Consider the following 18,160-nt stretch of genomic DNA (forward strand, 5'->3'; position numbering starts at 1 on the left):
GGTCCGATATTTTTTTGATCTTTTACGTCAGCAGAAAACAAACGCTAGTGTGATAATTGCCCATAAACAGATTGCTTTTTCACTAGCTACGACGCTGTTGATTATTTGGCAATATTTTTCACTTGGGAAATTATTTATAGACATACATTTTCATTTGACGCTTTCTCAAATTCGGAATTACGAGAACGGATGTGATATGAATATATTGTAGTAGGTGGCTATTCCAGACGGGGCCGACACAGCGAGAGGGAGGACAAACCTTTCAAATGACCTTGCCATTTCGCTCCGGTTTTGCTGCGAATGTAGCTGTTGTTGCAATTGTTGCCAAGCTGCGGCAAGCTCACGTATCCCAAACAGTGCACTTTGTGGCCTTGAGAACCCTTCTCACAGCATCTTTTCCATCACACGTTGCAATTTTCCATCATTCGACACAACCCACTCACATAGTTGGCTATGGTTTGCGAAATGTCCTTACCTTATCAAGCTAGGCTTCGACGTCACTTAAACGGTAGAAATTTAAGCGCAAGGCCTACTTATTGACACCGAAAAACACAAATTTTATCGCAGCACGACTGCTTTGCACCACCACTGAATCCGCAATGTTATGCGGCGCGGCGCGGTAGTTGTGGCGCGCGCTCGGGTTTCGTATAAATATGAACTCGAAACGATTCAAGCGCTCCTACTCATGTCTACTGTCAGGCCCCCGGCCTGCCGTCTGAGTCTGGGCAAACATACTTATAAAGCGAAACTGTATACTGCTCACGAAACGACATGCACAAGCTTGTACCACTACTGAATAAGTTTTGTTGGTTGCTTCCTTCTCCTACATGCTATAGGAAAAATAAAAAATAAAAATAAAAACGGCTTGCCGCAAGCGAACACGAAAAATCTCTCTACAATGTCACATCTTGCATATCGGATAACCTTTGCTTAGCTCTAAAATAGCATTGACACGGGTTTGACCCATTCAATTCCTTCTTGGTAAACTGAAGCACCGTCAATCAATGTTGCGCCTGTCGGTCGATGTTTCATCCCACTTCAAGCTGAACAATCAGCATTAGGCCCTAAGTAACATTGACAGATTCTCTTAGTCGACTTTCTCTTTACATCCTCACGGCCATGGCAAGACATTCCCCGCTAATTTCAGCACACAGATCGATGAAACAACCCTAATAAACAGGTACCATACACGAACGATATCACAGATAGTTCGAACATACCGCATAGAGTTGGGATGATATCCCGAATAGGTGATTAGGAACTTCTTATGGTTATTTCAAGAGTATATTTTCATTACGTCGAAAGTAACAAAGGTAAATCAAGTCGAGCTATCAGTGTCAATCGATGCTCCTGCTATTACACTATATCAAGAGCAAATTTTCATTATGTCGTAAGTAACATTCGCACCGATCCGAGAAAAATTAAGTTTTGTTTTGATGACCGAGAAGTTATTCCTATTTCCAATTAAACACATATAATCTCATAGTGATAGCAATGTTTAACATATTCAGCCGGGTTTTAATCATACAAAGGCAAATTGCTAGCTTTCATGCTAAGAAATACTGGTTTTTGAGTCAAAAGTTATTATACGTCGTTTGGTGGCCCCTATTGTTACTTAAGTCAAAGTGTATTTACCAGGATATTCGGGAGAATTATCAATTACGTCTCCTTACGTGTAGCCCATTCATCATTTTAGGACCACCGAAATCATCTTAGCAACAAACAGTTCGATGTATTCACTTTAATAATGAGAAAGCGAAACGACGAACGTACACTTTTAACGGGTTTCTCAGCGCTGTTAAGTAACGGCATCATCCATCATCATCGGCATATCCATAGAAATTGGGTGACTTTAGTAACATCGAAAACTATTTTGATCGGAAGGTGATTACGTCAAAAAGCAATTTGACTGGTAAATAAATCTAAAAATGAGATTTGATCCTATATTCGGACAGTATATAGTGTAATAGCAGGAGAATCGATTGACACTGATAGCTCGACTTTGTTTACCTTTGTTACATTCGACGTAATGAAAATTTGCTCTTGATATACTGTCCGAATATAGGATCACATCCCATTTTTAAATTGATATAGGGGAAATGGCTCTAATGTTAGCCTATGGATCTAAGATTGGGCCCATCGCTAAAAATCTGCTATTTATCAATTTTATCTTGGGACGTTACTAATGGATATTTTTGGTTGCTATTGAAATTTTTTTCGATTGCTGAATTTATGTATGGGACCAAATTAGGGACACTTAGGCCGACATTACATTCATTTCCCTTACCAGTCAAATTGCTTTTTGACGTAATAACCTTCCGATCAAACTATTTTTCGAAGTTACTTAAGTCATTCGATTTCTATGGAGATGCCGTTTGTCTTAAGTAACAGCGCAGAGAAACCCGTGAAAAGTGCACGTTCTTCTTTTCGCTTTCTCATTTGTTGCTAGTGGACAAGAAAAAATGCTGAAGTTTGAGAGCTTGTATATTTCGTCGATACAGTTACGCTTCAAAGCTGAAAGTTCACAATTCGTCAAATAAATTCGGGTAGACGTACTTAATTCTTTACCTACAATTCAGTTTCTTCTTCTCACTTGACGTCCACTTATCAACCGTATTATGTTGTTCAATCCAAGTTCTACAGAGCAAGCATTCAGTTAAACAGTTCCATAACGATAAATTTAAATTACTTACAAGCAATTTGCTAATGCACAGACTAGGCTGCAATCCGTCTACACTACACTATCTACGATTTCGACTGGTTAACTATATATAAGACCAATTATTTAGATTGTATGCGAAAACTTATGTTTATCAGATTGTCACTTCAATAGTAGAATTTCACTTCAACGGTAGAAAAACAAATCTCACAAGTGCAGTCAGGCCGGTCAAATCTGCCTCGTCATGGTGATGACAGCTCCAACCTGGTCGCACAATAGAGGCTCTCAAGCGACTCTCGTTGCAGGGCTGTCTACAACGTCCGGGGTGCCAGTTGTGTTTCGAAGCGGCAACACATTATTAAAGTTAATAAATCGAACTGTTTGTTGCTAAGGATGATTTCAGTGGTCCTAAAATGATGAATGTGCTGCACGTAAGGAGACGTGATTGATAATTCTCCCGAATATCCCGACTTAGGGGTGATGCATATATTGTATCACGCTCTAGGGTCACGATATGGGGGGGGGGGGGGGGGTTTGGGTAAAATTCTCCTCGATTTAGCGTGACATATTTAATGCATGGGCCCTTACTGCCGGTGGAAGCATAACATTGCTAATTTGGAGGGGGAGCATTTACTTGCGAGATATCGACGGCTAAAGCCAATGTTTACAAAAGCAATTACGCCCCTTTGAATGTTGACACTGATTTGAATGTGGGCCGGAAACGTCTGCCATAGAAAATTTAAAGCAGTACGGTGGTTCCAGTGGTAGTGATAGCTATTAGTCTTTAACGAGACAATTGCTCCTGTTGGCGCATACGCACGATCATTTCCAGTGTCTGCATGTACACGTTACACGTACACTGCCGCTATTCGCATAACAGTCCTATGTCCTATGGATTTCCTCCCTACATAGGACTGTTATGTGAATAGCAGCAGTACAGTACACGTTGAACTTATTCAAGCCTCGCCCGTACGTGGACATCATGAGAAAATTGTTTTTCTCAAAAAGGACGATATGAGCTAGGAAGAGTGAAGCCAAGTCTACCTATAGAACTGTCAAACCAGCTACCTATCGTGCAAAGTAAACAAACATTACGATGCTATGAAAGGTCCACGAAAGGTATTGCAATAAAATATAAAATATAATCGATTTTTTTTTAATTCTTTATTAAAGAGATTTTTAACCTTAGGCTAGTTCATCTCTAAAATATAATCGAATAAATGATAGTAAACACGCAGTGAGCATTCAATTGTCATGGGATACGTTTGGTAATGATCAGTAATGAGAATTTCTACTATTTTTTGTTAAGATAATTTGAGAAAATCACTGATATAATGATTTACTACAGCCGCTATTATTTTTTCTCGCTAGAAGTCATTTGAAGTTGATGTAGAAGTCCTCTGTTGCCAAGTTAAAAGAAAGGGAATCTTTCGAAAACCGTGATGCGAGTTCAACTGTTTTTCTCTTGGCGTGACTCATTATACACCGACTCTAACGCAAACAACATCAACCAACAGTGAGGACCTTAAATATTGCAAACTGTTTTCCAAGAAACAACTCCAGCTGATCGCCAACGATACGTTCTCTACTGAAGCTAACGTACTCTGGTAAAGGTCTCCTCGTTGAATTGAAGTAGATAGGAAGGCCTCTCTGTTGGCAGTTGTCGTACCTGTTATTGGAGAAGACGAAACATCATTTTTAGTTGGCCTTCCGACCAAGCAACATGCATCGGAATGATAGTTATTTCATAGAGGTAACTCTAAGACTAGAAGGTCCCGAAATAACGTGCTCAACTTTTTGGCTCAGCTCTGGTACTCTCTTCGGTCCCAAGCTAATCGATTCACCCCTCGAAACATAGACAAATCCACTAACCCCTCATTTTATCTGTCAAACTTGCATAGCGAATCAAAACAAACATTGTGTAGTAGTAGAATTTCGACTAGAATGGGGCACGTTAATCGTTTGCTTGGGACCAATAGGCTAGTCAAGTAGTGAGCCAATTTAAAATCGTTAGTTTCGTATTGATTGTTGGTTATTTAAGGTTAACCGTTGTATGCATTTCTTTTATTTAAAAAAAATCTCATCCTTTTACTCTATAGTTTTTCAATACCAAATTATCATATGTGTCACGAAAAGGTACGAATTGGGCTAGGTGTTGCAAGTTGATTAGTACATTATACAATTTATTTGTTTGTAAATAGCAACAGAACTGAGAATGATAGCTTAAATTTTCAAAAAAAAAAAAAGTATTAATGTGCCTACGACGTTATCGAGGTATCATCCAAATAATTCAAAGATTAATTTTACCATTTGGGTAATCGTTTGGATCTTGTAATATGTTTACGATGCATTATTTGAATAACAGACTATAACTTTTGAAGAATTTCTTATACATATTAAAAATTGGAGTAGTGGGACAGACATGCGTCCATTTTTGCAATGGGACAAAACGACTTCACATTTTTTTTATTTTTTTCTAGATTAAACAGCATGTTTTAATATAATATTTTAAAAATATGTATTTATTTATAACGTTAAGCATCATAACCTCAAAAAAGTCAAAATGTCACATGGAACAGTTATGCTTCCACCGGCAGCTTAGGGGGTCACCAAACGACGTATAGTAACTTTTAACTAAAAAACCAGTATTTTTTTAGCATGAAAGCTAGCGATCTGCTTTGCATGATTAAAACCCTGCTTAATATGTTAAACATTGCTATCACTATGAGATAATATGTGTTTAATTGGAAATAGGAATAACTTTTCGGTCATCAATTTCTTTCCTTTATTTAACGTCGGTCTCTGTTCCGCAATCTAGTGCCAATCACCGACGGACATCGATTGCCATCCATTGACGGTAATCGAATGTGCAGGAAGGCAGCTTCCACACCTGCGTAGAATATCGCTCCCATTCAAACACACATGGGCCGGGACCAACGGCTTTACTTCCCTTCCGAAGGAAGACGTGACCAGAGATTTTGATGCCTCAGAAACAGACAAGTCGACCCGATGTAAGGCTAATTTAATGTCGGGTCAACATCGGGTTGGGGTTTGATAGAAGTCAGGTTGGTGTCGGATTGGCTTAGCTTTTTCGTCGGAATGTCGACCAGAGCTCCGTTTATTTGTAGGTTACACTCAATTGAATGATATATAGCGTTTCTCAAATGAGAATGATCCATGCCTTCGTCAAATGACTAAGCAACTGATATCACCCATTTGAAGGAGGTCCCCTTTGATAGCGAATAGCTACTTTTCTCTTTTTGGATTTTAATTTCATCTATAAATGACAAAGTTCCAAGCGTTCAAAACCTAACACTATTTCATCACATATATTTTTTGATTTGTACCCCAGAATAGTCGACAAAGACGTAGTTCTACGTCAAAAGGAAAGTTGCTGTAGTTCTGGGCAAAAGCTGGCACGAGCAAACAAACCCCAGAGGACTCCTCAGTGAACGGCACCGGTGGTGTAGTGGTAAGCGTGATTACCTCTCACCCCAGCAGGCCTGGGTTCAATCCCAGTCGGCGCCGCCGGGATGTTCTGAGGCATAACATCTCTGATCACGCCTTCCTTCGGATGGGAAGTAAAGCCGTTGGTCCCCGGTTCATGAGTTGATGGGTTGATAGGTAGTGTCCAGGTGTGGGAGCTGCCTTCCTGGCACGTCGGTAGCATTGGTGCTCAGCACGGAAAACAAGATCGACGGAAAAAACAGACCAAAGGAAAAAAAAAGACTCCTCAGTGACAGCAGTGATTGGAGACAGTGCAAAGGCCTCTGAAAGTGCAAACAACTCTCATGTGCTCGAAAATCCGGCGAAAATCTGATGCATTTGGAATACCGCGTCACCTTGCCAGATCATGACTGGGTGGTTAACAGTCACAAACAAATACCCTCTGTTTATGCAGGAATATTGACATAATGCCAAATGGAATGGGACAGCGGAAAGCAGTAGGCTACATTGGCTCCGATGTCAATCATACAAGGTCTGGAACAACAGGCAGCTTGCTAGTGTTAGAAACAAAAATGTTGTAAACATTGCTGAGCAAGCGAATGCCGATGTCACGGCTGCACAACATTCCATACTGCGATTAGCAGACGTGTCGTCACAGAAAACAGCTGTTTCGTGTAAAAAGATAAACATTGCGATGAAATACGACCACCACTAGACATTTTCACATTTCACTAATACCAATAAGCTGGTTGGGCCAGACCTTGTATAATTGACATCGCATTGGCTCAACATACAAGGTAAGAAAAAAGTACCCAACGGCCAGTTCCAGGGCTGTTACAAGATTTTCTAAATTTGATCCGAGAAATCCGCGAGTTCTCAAAAGAAATCCGCGACTTCAAATACTAATCCGCGACAAAAAAAACTGTTTTCATTGCCTAAAAATAGCATTTTATACTACTACATGGCATTTTAAGCTTATTGCTTATAGCATATTAGATTTTTACCTGCTCTCAACTCAATGTTCTTTGAAGTACTTTCACATTTTAATTCAGAGATTTCTATGCCTGTACCATCCTATGCCCAAGGAAGTAGAGAAATTTTCCAACCCGAAAAATTAATAGACCGAACGGGAATCGAACTCAGTCGTCTCCAGCATGGACTTGCTTTGTAGCTATGCCTTTACCGACTGAATCGTTTGTAACCTTTGAATGTTTTTAATAACATTGTATCATCTTCAGTTATAGTATAAATTCTGAGTAATTAGTGAACACGGAGGCGAACCGGCCTCAGGCTAAAAGCCTCCATAATAAAGAAAACTGCACTGCGATCACATAAGGGTGGTGTATCGATTGCCTTGTTCGAGGAATTGATTTGTGGGATATCTTGTTAATGAAATATCTTTGGTATCATTGTGCTTGCCACACAATATACGAATTCATGCATTGGTATTGGCATCGAAAGCACTCAATTAATAACTGTGGAAGTACATTTAGTAGAACACTAAGTTGAGAGCACGCAATAAGCTAATATGCAATAATCAACAACAAAATTAATGACAGCCAAATTGTCCGGGACGGATACAAGGAATTCCACAATTTTTGTGACAGCACATCAGTCCCTTCGCGATTTTTCGCGACATCATTTAATGTTTTCGCGATTTTCGCGACTGAAAGTTCAAATCCGCGACAAATCCGCGAAAATCGCGAAATCCGCGCCTGTTGTAACAGCCCTGCAGTTCACTTTTACCTACTTTTGACTAGTTTGTCTCCTTTTCTCCTTCTAATGTTGTCAAAAACTGAGGAGCAAAACCACCCAACGGGGGTAGTAAAGTGTGGGAACCCAACGTTGAGTATAATCATATATACCTACTATTGGGTACAACTAACTTATTTTTGGATTGAAAGCTAGTGGAAAATTCCATACGAATTGCACACAAGTAAATGAAAATTACTTTGACCCGCTTTACCTACTTTTGGGTTCCTGCACTATAGTGCCGAGATGAGTGAAAAGAACTTATTTTTGGGTACTTTTTTCTAACCGTGTACGTGGCCGTTCGCTCAGGTGAGTTGTCGCTTTTTTGATATTCACTTGAGATTAAATGTATCAATTTGTTCATCTCCAGGAAAACATTCGTCTTCTTCGGCTTACTCACACTGTCTAGATTACGAGAAACTACTGGACCTTCCTGAATTTGCTGACATCTAGCTTTATCAAGGAAACGTAAAGCCAGTCCATGAGGTGATAGAAGACGGAGAGCCAGACTAAAATTCTACATACCGTAAGGTGATTGACGTAACAATTCACCATTTTCAAAAACATCAACTGTATGCCCTCTTCATTGCAACCAACGCACCAGGTAGGAGTGCGTGCAATCGGGTCGAAAGACTCCACTCTCTCGAGAATTGTCTGGATTAGTTCTACCACACGACCACTATGGATCGCACCTGGACCATAGACTGCGTACCAAAGATCATGAACTTGAGAAGAAGTATTTCGAATATACAGAGGAAACGCTAGCTGATATTTGAAATCAAATGAAGTTCGATGGATTTCCCGTATCCCCGAATATATTGAGCCAGCAGCCTCGGAACTAACTTCTGATTCGATTGATCGTTGGGATGCAGAATGTTTGACTACACATGTTCGCTCTTCGCATAATTTTCTGCAGATTGTGAAATGTTCAAACCACGAATGTTGCACTGAACCTAGAAGCAGCTATTTTGACGTTCTACCAACTCAGTTCTTGCCAGCACCGATTCGGATTAAGCAAACTGAAGATGGCCTCCCTTAGCTCATTCGGTAAAGGCGCAGCTCCAAAGCAAGGCCATGCTGGAGGTGGCTGGGTTCAATTTCCGGTCCGGTCTAGGAATTTTTCGGGTTGGTTTTTTCATAATTTAAAATAACACTGGATTATTAAACTTGATAAAACACTGCAATTTATTGAGCCTCGATAAATTTTGATGGTTCTGTTTAAATACATTTTTTGACATTATAGTCATTAAAATGGTGGATCACAACCCCCTGTTCCTCACTGCTCTTCCGATGCGTGTCGGTGTCAAATATGAACGAATTTGGTTATGATCTGGATTTCCTGAATAATTATAAATTTAGTATGGAAAAATGTCCCGTAAACGAAACGTACCTATAGAGATTGCTGACGTTTATCGTACGCACACTACGTCACGTATACGTATACGCAAAAATGTTTTCATCGGAAAAAAACTTCATAGCGAAAATTTTTCCCGATGAAAACAAATCACTGACACAATCATACTTTAGCAATCTCTATTGATGAATCTACGTTAAGGTCGACCAGCAGATGGAAATGATGATATAAAGGAAAATGACGTTTTGCTACCTGTCAAATCGTATGGAATATTTTTTAGTACATCATCACTTTTGTGGTTTTGGATTTCAAACCTAGGTGTCGCATGCACTGGTGCAGTTTCGCGTAGATTCATCAATTCATTTGCTTGCTAAAAATTAAAAAATGGCTCACATTTCACCGAATCCCGGAAATAGATTGGAAATACGTACTATGTAAAATAACTTTGTCGAAAACTGTTTTTGGCAACACTACATTTTCACGCTTGTTGCCAAAGTCGGACCCCTACTGTACGTATCTTCATCGGGAGCGTTATCAAAATGGTTTGTGTGTATGGATATGATTAAGTTGTTGAAAAAATATTAAAACCGCTTAGCTCCAGTCAGATAAAGCTTGCCCACTATGCGTCAGTGTTGATAAGTTGATTAGGAACCGATGTCTCCCCCTTCACTTATGCCTTAAACCGTCGTTTCGTCCTGGTTTAAGGCTAAAGCGGAGCTGACGAAATCGGCCCTAATGCGAGAAATTATTCAGTAAAGTGTGAGTCGGATGTTGGCAACACGTCTCAAAAGTCGCTTGTCTTCTGCAAATATAACATACTATTTAATATTATATTGTTAGATTTTCCGGATAACTTGGAAGCTTTGGACGTTATCAAATAATCATAGGGTAGAGAACTAATCGCCCATTTTAGGCCTATCGAGCATAAAACATCCAATAAATTCATGATTCCAGAGTTAAAAAGTCAATTAGGCGTTAGGTACCATACTTTAGTTCAAATGCTACCGAACGAAGTTAATAAGAACGCGTAATATGAAGGTTTGCACCCATTATTCCCAAAAACAAAAGAAGCGCTCCGACCGAATCAATTTTTAACTTCGTCCGATAGGCCGAAGTAAATGCATTGGCGTTTCAATGCGTTAGGCCGAGTTCAGAATCCGTAGGCCGAGTTTGACGTCAAGAAGCAGTGTTAGACTTTTAACAATATCTCAACAATTTGTTTTTTCTTTATGAAATCTTACGGTACGTACGGAAAGACAAATAATTTCAGAAGCCATCAGTAATAATAACATTCCGTTTGGTGCTAAACTACGCTAGCTTAAGAAATGGGGTAGTTAACCCTAAATGCAAAAATTATTACAAATTTGTGGAAAGCAACAATTTTGTCCATAAAAACTATTGAATGATTTGTATGACCAACAGCAATCGTCTATGCAGGGAGATGGGGTTTAAATCGCACAAAACCCGTCTACGATGTTTGTGGACAGCCTTTTTTTGCAATCCCTGTTGTTTTTTTATTATAATAATGCTTCAAAAATTGGACTTGTTCTAGACGCTTTAAACATATTTAACATGTAAAACTGCATTTACTTGATTTTGCAGGGTTTCCATCGTACGTTTCGCAAGAGAATTTTTTTTTCTATCGTGCCTTAAATAAGGGATCATCCATAAATGAAATATTAAATGTTTGATCAATTTTAGAGGGGCTCCTCGTAGCGTATTTTTCCGGTCACAACTTCTCAACACCAGCGGCGTCGGTGGTGTAGTGGTAAGCGTGACTGCTTCTCACTTCAAAGGACCTGGGTTAAATCCCAGTCAGTAGCATTGGTACTCAGTACGGAAAACAATTAATCGTGTTTTGTTGTTTTTGACATCATCCACATCCAGAGGGCCAGTCACTTTCGAATGTTAATTCCGGTTTTTACGAAATTCTCATAAAACGTGAGTAAAAATTGCTCTCTCACTGAGTTAGTCCCAGCGGCCGTATGTAACTTGCGCTATATATAAAGGTTTATTTACAAGCATTCCAAATAAACAAGCCATATGAATCCGTTTATCTGCGAAATTGTTATTGTTTACGCTGCTTGAACGTTTTATTCTTATTATCAATTTTCATTTTTTAACTTCCCACTTTAATCTTCTTGTTGGACTATAGAACACTTCGAAGCTTGTACGACTACCATTAAAGAGTTCCCCTTGATATGAAAGCGCAGAGCCAAAATAAAAATCTCAAAAACAACACCGCACAGGCACAAGCTGCCTCAAAATGCGCTAAAAATAACAAGAAAACATCCGATTCGTCTTTCGGCTTGTTGATAAACAATCTCATTAGTGAAAATCGAAAACACCCGCTAAGCTCTTTTCACTTCGCGGATCGATAAAGGTGCTTCTTTCTGACGTCACGTTTGTTCTTTTTTTCTCTCGTTTCGGGACCAATATGAATGTTTCTACCCTTTTTCGGAGGACAATGACGCCAGCTTGCGAAATCCATATCGGAGCATATCTTCCACTTACCAGGTTGAAATTCCAACTTTGTTTCAGCTAGATGCCTGCAAATTCCCGCCGAGATGTTGCAAACGTTAGGAAATGGTATTTTTGTTGGATTTTTCTTCAACTTGGGCACGGCACACAAATCAGTTCCCACTTTTCTGTGTTTTCACTTCTTTGTGCAAAAATAAACTGCTTCTGGGCACTGGCGGCTCTGCGGCTGGCTTCTTTCGTTTGACGTCCTCTTTTTTCGGCTGTGTCCTGATTCGGCTGCGCCCTGATGATGCGTTGTTTTTGTGGATGCGATGAAAAAGGGTTGCCAAACCGGTTTGTTTGTTTTAATGCGGTTTTAAATTCTTCGTTTCTGCAATTTTGCCGAGATTAACACAACCTGCTCGGCATTCGGATTTAGCCGAGGGTAGTATGGTGAATGCGATAAATTAGCAATAATTGAAGAACGTTCTCGAATAACCCAAGACGATGCAAAGAAAATAAAGTTCAAAGTCAAATATAAACAGCTGTTCTGTTTCATCATCCCTTCGCTTAGCCAGGTTCAATAAACACGAGAGCAACGAAAATGACACAATATTCTAGGTCAATGCTATGTAATAAGAGAACGCATAGGTGGTACGCTCCGATGTGCGGTATAAGAGGTGAGGAGAAAGGAAACTAGTAGACTCTTTCATTCTGACGGTGTTCTTATGCAACAGCAGACGTGACGTCACGTCTGTTGCTGCATAAGAAGACGCGAGAACGAAAGAGTCCACTAGTTTCCTTTCTCCTCACCTCTTATACCGCACATCGGGTACGCTCTCGTTTGCTCCGTAGGATGTACCCAACGGGTGCACGCAGCATAAAACAAAGCAATAAACTCAGCATAGGGAACTTTTACGCTTTCACCAGTTTAGCTTAGGTATAGGCGCTGCGTATAGTAGTCAAGTGCATCCTGGACGTATGCATACATACGAAATTATTCTGGAAGGATTGCGTTGGTCCCAAAATGCATCACATGATCTCGAAGGAGAACGATGGATAAGTTTAGATTAGGAATACTTTGTTGTCTCTTTCGTTATTATCAATATTACGTTAGGAGGATCTTAACAGTAGACAAATCCTTCTAGGCTTAAGCCCCTATATAAGGCAAATTTTCAACTTACCAAACGGAATGTTTTCGTTAGTCTTAAATCGTCTGTCGATCTGTTAAGATCCAAATTCCTTCCATCCAATACCTTCATCAGGTTTTAAGCTTAGATAACTGTTGAGACCAGAATCTCTAATTTAGTGAGAAGTTCAGTCCTCGGTCTAAAATCAAAGTCCAAAAACTTGATGCTAAAGGCACTTTTTTCGGTCTATCAAAATTCTGAACCACGCTATTGTAACAGTCTCTTAATTTAGTAGAGTAACTGTCTTAGCGTCTTGAACAGTTTGTTTGATATAATCGAGAGAAAAAGGCACTCGCTCCAGCAGTCCCGGCAGGGCAACGGCGTAGGGTAGAGCACTACTTCGTCGTAATCGCCCATTTCCGTTCTATCGATCAGAAAAGATCAATAATATCAATGATTTCACCATGCACAAATCAATAATAGGTTTGTTCTGATGCGTTAGTTCATTAGCTACAACATAAATCCTGTTAGAGCGCATTGTATGAATATTTACGCTCATTGTTCTCAAAACAAAAGAAGCGCTTCTAGCGAATCCCCTTTTTCTACGTTTATCCGTAGGACGAAGAAAATCTAATGGCGTTTCAATACGTTTGAGCGGAATTGAAACTCGTAGAACGAATTTAGAATCAAGCAGCAGTATTAGATTTTAAACAATATCTCAACAATTTGTGAATCCTTATCAAATCCAACTGTACGTATGGAAAGGTGAATAAATTTAGAAGTCATCTTTGAAATAAATATTCCATTTTTTTGTTTAAACTCGTTCAGAAAAGAGAGGTATAGCGCGGGTTGTGCTTAGTAGGACGGAAATTAGATTTAAAACCCTACCATCCAAACCGTTCGACGTGGTAAGTAAACCTTCGCGTGATTACACAAATTCGGGACAGCTTGTGTTTACGTCCTCTGCCATCCGTGCCGAACAGGTAGCATCGTGATATATCCGATTCGCACTCCTCTACTACCTTGGTCTTCTGAAATTTAATTGGATACTCCTTGGCCAATTTGAGATGTAGAGAATAACATCACAAACGAACTGACAGACGACTAACTGACGAAGAAATCAATTAAAATAATGTGGTTCGCTGTAATAGAAATTTTCTTAGAAGCTTGTGCCATCAGCCACCAGATAGGCTAGTATTTTTGTTTCGATTTGAACAAAGTTGATTTTGTGTGCAATGATCTTTGACAGTGTGCAAAGAGTGTATCATTTTGTATTTTTTTTATGCATTTCTGTTTTGAGTAGAATGAAAGAAATAGAACCAAAACATTCTAGTACATGTGGTGAAAATGCTAGTACAATCCAGTAGTACTGTTGCCATTTGGTACACTGGAAAATTGCAATAGCAACCCGCAAAAGCGCGAACAATAACCAAGGATGGAAAATTTCATTCACTTGCATTCTTCTTGCCGACTGTATGCTTTGCTTTGACATTTCTCTTTCGGTCATTCCTAGTCGCATAAAAACTCTCCCAATGTTACTCTGTAGATTGTTTATACCGATGAATTCATGAATCAGCAAATTGGGTTCTTTAATTTTGAAAAATATATTGTTTTTTATACATCATGCTTAAGAGCCTCGTTTTCTGAGCACAGCGATATTTTTTTCGAACCCACACACTTTCATCTCGATTTTTAAATTAAGATTTAAAGCAAAATAACAACTTCACTGTTTGACACTAAACTAACAAACTGACAGCTCGCTCCCATACAAAGTGACACCGAGGGGTGCTAATAAGGTGATTTTTGCAAATGTAATGGTACTTATTTAAAATAGTTCTAGTGTACCCAAATTGATAAAATTTTGGGTTTGGGTTCCATTTTTAATGCAGATTACGAATATGTATTTACCTCAATACCCTTAAAGAACCCAACTAAGCGACTGAATGACTCTAACAAAATAACACGCTATATCCATAGAGGTAACTCTAAGACCACTGGGTCCCGAAGAAAATCATTATTATTTTTGGCTCACTCAGTACCAGAACAACGGTCCCAAGCAGTCCCAAGCTATTTCACTCACCCCTGCATGTTCTGCATGAATCCACACACCCCTGATGTTATCTGTCAAACTTTCATAGCAAATCAAAACAAACATAGAGTAGTAATAGAATTTCAACTAGAATAGGGTACGTTAATCGTTTGCTTGGGACCAATAGGCTACTAAAGTGGTGAGCCAATTTAAAATCGTTAGTTTCGTATTGATTGTTGCTATATCCATATCCATTAGGAATCATTTGAGTCATAGGATTGCTTTCTAAAAAATCATTCGTGAATCAAATTTTTGAATCCATATAAATGTAAGATTGCATTCATGAATTTGTGTTTAGAATGGAATAGAAGTCAACTCGCAAATGCTATTCTTCTATGCTTGTAGCTGTTTACGCTTATTTAGCATTTTTTTTTCAGTCCGTAACAAAGTTTTCTATAGATGCACTTCTTATCCGATAACTATCCAACAAATGGTTTGGTAACCATAATATAGTCACCTATTGAAAATCACTGCTGAGAAATTTGAGGGTCGGCACCATCCACCACGTAAATCGGGGGATTCCTTTAATGTACTATCGAAATAAAGGGATTTTGAGTAATATTTTTTTCAATGTGTACTGCAGTACGTGCTTTTCTATGGATTCATCACAGGAAGCCATCGAATAGCACTGTTGATAGCACGGTGAATGGATGAGTGATGAGCATATATTAGGTTGACACTCATCACGTAGGAAAAATCAGTTTAATTGGATGGAACACACCCAAGAAATAACCAACAATCAATAGGAAACTAACGATTTTAAATTGGCTCACTACTTGACTAGCCTATTGGTCCCAAGCAAACGATTAACGTACTCTATTCTAGCCGAAATTCTAGTACTACACAATGTTTGTTTTGATTCGCTATGAAAGTTTGACAGATAAAATGAGGGGTTACTGGATTCTCATATGTTTCGAGGGGTAGCTTGGGACCGAAGAGAGTACCAGAGCTGAGCCAAAAAGTTGAGCACGTTTCTTCGGGACCTTCTAGTCTTAGAGTTACCTCTAAGACTGAACTACCCACCGTGCTCTTGCAAGAATTCTCGTTTTGTTTGCCTTTTTAACAGAGTGGTAACGTTGTTTGCGGAAGAAGTTTTAGCTGGTATCCCTTTTTACAAATTCTTTGCTTCCTGATTTTCGATATTAGGAATACTGATCATGAATGGTATATTTATTACCAAAAATCGGCTACCAACGAATGAACAAAGAATTATGCCTAAAACTTCATATGGAAACAATATATGGTTTCATACTTACTTGGATCTGTTCTTATCATTCAAAGAAATTCTCTTGGGTCCCAGGAAATTGAAGCGGGGATCAAGGAAGATACATGCTTTGAACTGCATGCTCTCAGTGAGTTTTTGCAAACGCTTTTAAAATGCTTTCAAAAGTTTTTGGACCAAAGAGTTATTGGACAATCTCGTTAGCTTAGCCTGACATATCAAACAGCATGCGTAAAATTCGTAAAACGATCCAGGTGAATGTTTTGTAAACAATATTTGTGAATCAATGAATGCATTCATAAACGATTCTTCTGTCTGTCATTCATAGAACGATGAATGCACTTTAGGAATGAACCAACTCATGAACAAAAACATCAATGATCGCTGTCATATCAACAATCAATACGAAACTAACGATTTTAAATTGGCTCACCACTTTAGTAGCCTATTGGTCCCAAGCAAACGATTAACGTACCCTATTCTAGTTGAAATTCTATTACTACAGTATGTTTGTTTTGATTCGCTATGAAAGTTTGACAGATAACATCAGGGGTGTGTGGATTCATGCAGAACATGCAGGGGTGAGTGAAATAGCTTGGGACTGCTTGGGACTGTTGTTCTGGTACTGAGTGAGCCAAAAATAATAATGATTTTCTTCGGGACCAAGTGGTCTTAGAGTTACCTCTATGGTCATATGTTTATCTTTCCTTTACTTTCTCTCCTTTATTCACGGGAATGCGTTACTCTCCATAGAGATGGTTACTGAAATTGAAATATTTCTAAGAACATGTTTGTAAATGAGTTGAACGTTGGTCGATGCGATTTTTCCATCACTGCTCTTAGACGTCATTTCTTGTTGAACAGCTTGAACTTTGATTTATCCGACCAGACAACGCGTTTCTAAATCTCCAGCGCTTATTAATGTGATTCCTTGTGAAGATCAGCCGTTTTTTTTTCTTGTTGGCCTTGCTGATAAATGATAGTTTCCGAGCAAAATGGCTCTTCAAACCATGTTCAGCACTGCGTCGTCGAATGGTTCGATCAGAAATCGACGGATTCAGTCTTTCTTTCACTGCGCGGATGCTGATGCTTGGATCTTTTTTAATCTCACTTGTTCGTTTTTGTCCTCTTCCAGATTGATCAGCAACACTTCTAAGCAATTGATACTTCAAATAGATCTTCTGAACTACCACGACTTATCCCATACTTTTCGGCTATTTTTCGTAGCGATTCGTTTATATTGGCGTTGACGGCGACTCTGTAGCTCTTTACTCCTATGAGAAAAGCGTTGACGGCGAACTCTGTACTAACCTTTCACTCCACTGAAAATTCCAATATGAAACTGTCTATATTTGCTGGAAGAGCAAATTTTTCGACGGTGCCGTCAACGCCAATGGCAATCACGCACGATGAGATTTCGGACCTGCAGAGAAATAATCTTTCCGCCCATTTTATTGCTTCAAAAATACTTCACTTAGCACATCAGGTCAACTTCAGAGTTCTACCAACCGGTGGAAACTAACGATTTTAAATTGGCTCACTACTTGACTAGCCTATTGGTCCCAAGCAGTTGAGCTCGTTTCTTCGAGACCTTCTGGTCTTAGAGTTACCTCTATGGTTCTACCATAGAGGTAACTCTAAGACTACCCTAATAAACAAATACCATAAACGAACAATAACCCAAATAGTTGAACTTTTCCACAAATGGTTTGGATGATACCCCAAACACGTCGTTAAGCAAAATAACCATAACAAATTTATTAGGGTAGTAAGTCCCGAACAAACGTGTTCAACTTTTTGGCTCAGCTCTGGTACTATCTTCGGTCCCAAGCTAATCGATTCACCCCTCGAAACATAGAAAAATCCACTAACCCCTCATTTTATCTGTCAAACTTGCATAGCGAATCAAAACAAACATTGTGTAGTACTAGAATTTCGACTAGAATGGGGTACGTTAGTCGATTTGCTTGGGACCAATAGGCTAGTCAAGTAGTGAGCCAATTTAAAATCGATAGTTTCTTATTGATTGTTGGTTCTACAGTAGACT

General features: G+C 39.2%; 1 protein-coding gene across 2 annotated transcripts in view; it reads right to left on the reverse strand.

The window, feature by feature from the left end:
* The window catches only part of LOC135697449 (GTP-binding protein 2), a 31,363-nt gene extending 19,466 nt beyond the window's left edge, over positions 1-11,897 (reverse strand). The window contains exon 1 of one of the 2 annotated variants that reach the window (XM_065217183.1): positions 11,727-11,897. The gene's annotated coding sequence lies outside the window, so the exon portion shown is untranslated. Of the gene's footprint in view, positions 1-475; positions 618-11,726 lie in introns of those variants that run through there. The other variant, XM_065217185.1, reaches the window with a different exon arrangement.
* Between the last annotated feature and the right edge of the window lie 6,263 nt (positions 11,898-18,160).

The sequence above is a fragment of the Ochlerotatus camptorhynchus genome, unplaced genomic scaffold (genome assembly GCF_037179485.1).
Source record: "Ochlerotatus camptorhynchus isolate MF236.1 unplaced genomic scaffold, CSIRO-AGI_Acam_v1.1 ptg000070l, whole genome shotgun sequence".
In the NCBI taxonomy this organism is placed as follows: Eukaryota; Metazoa; Arthropoda; class Insecta; order Diptera; family Culicidae; genus Ochlerotatus; species Ochlerotatus camptorhynchus.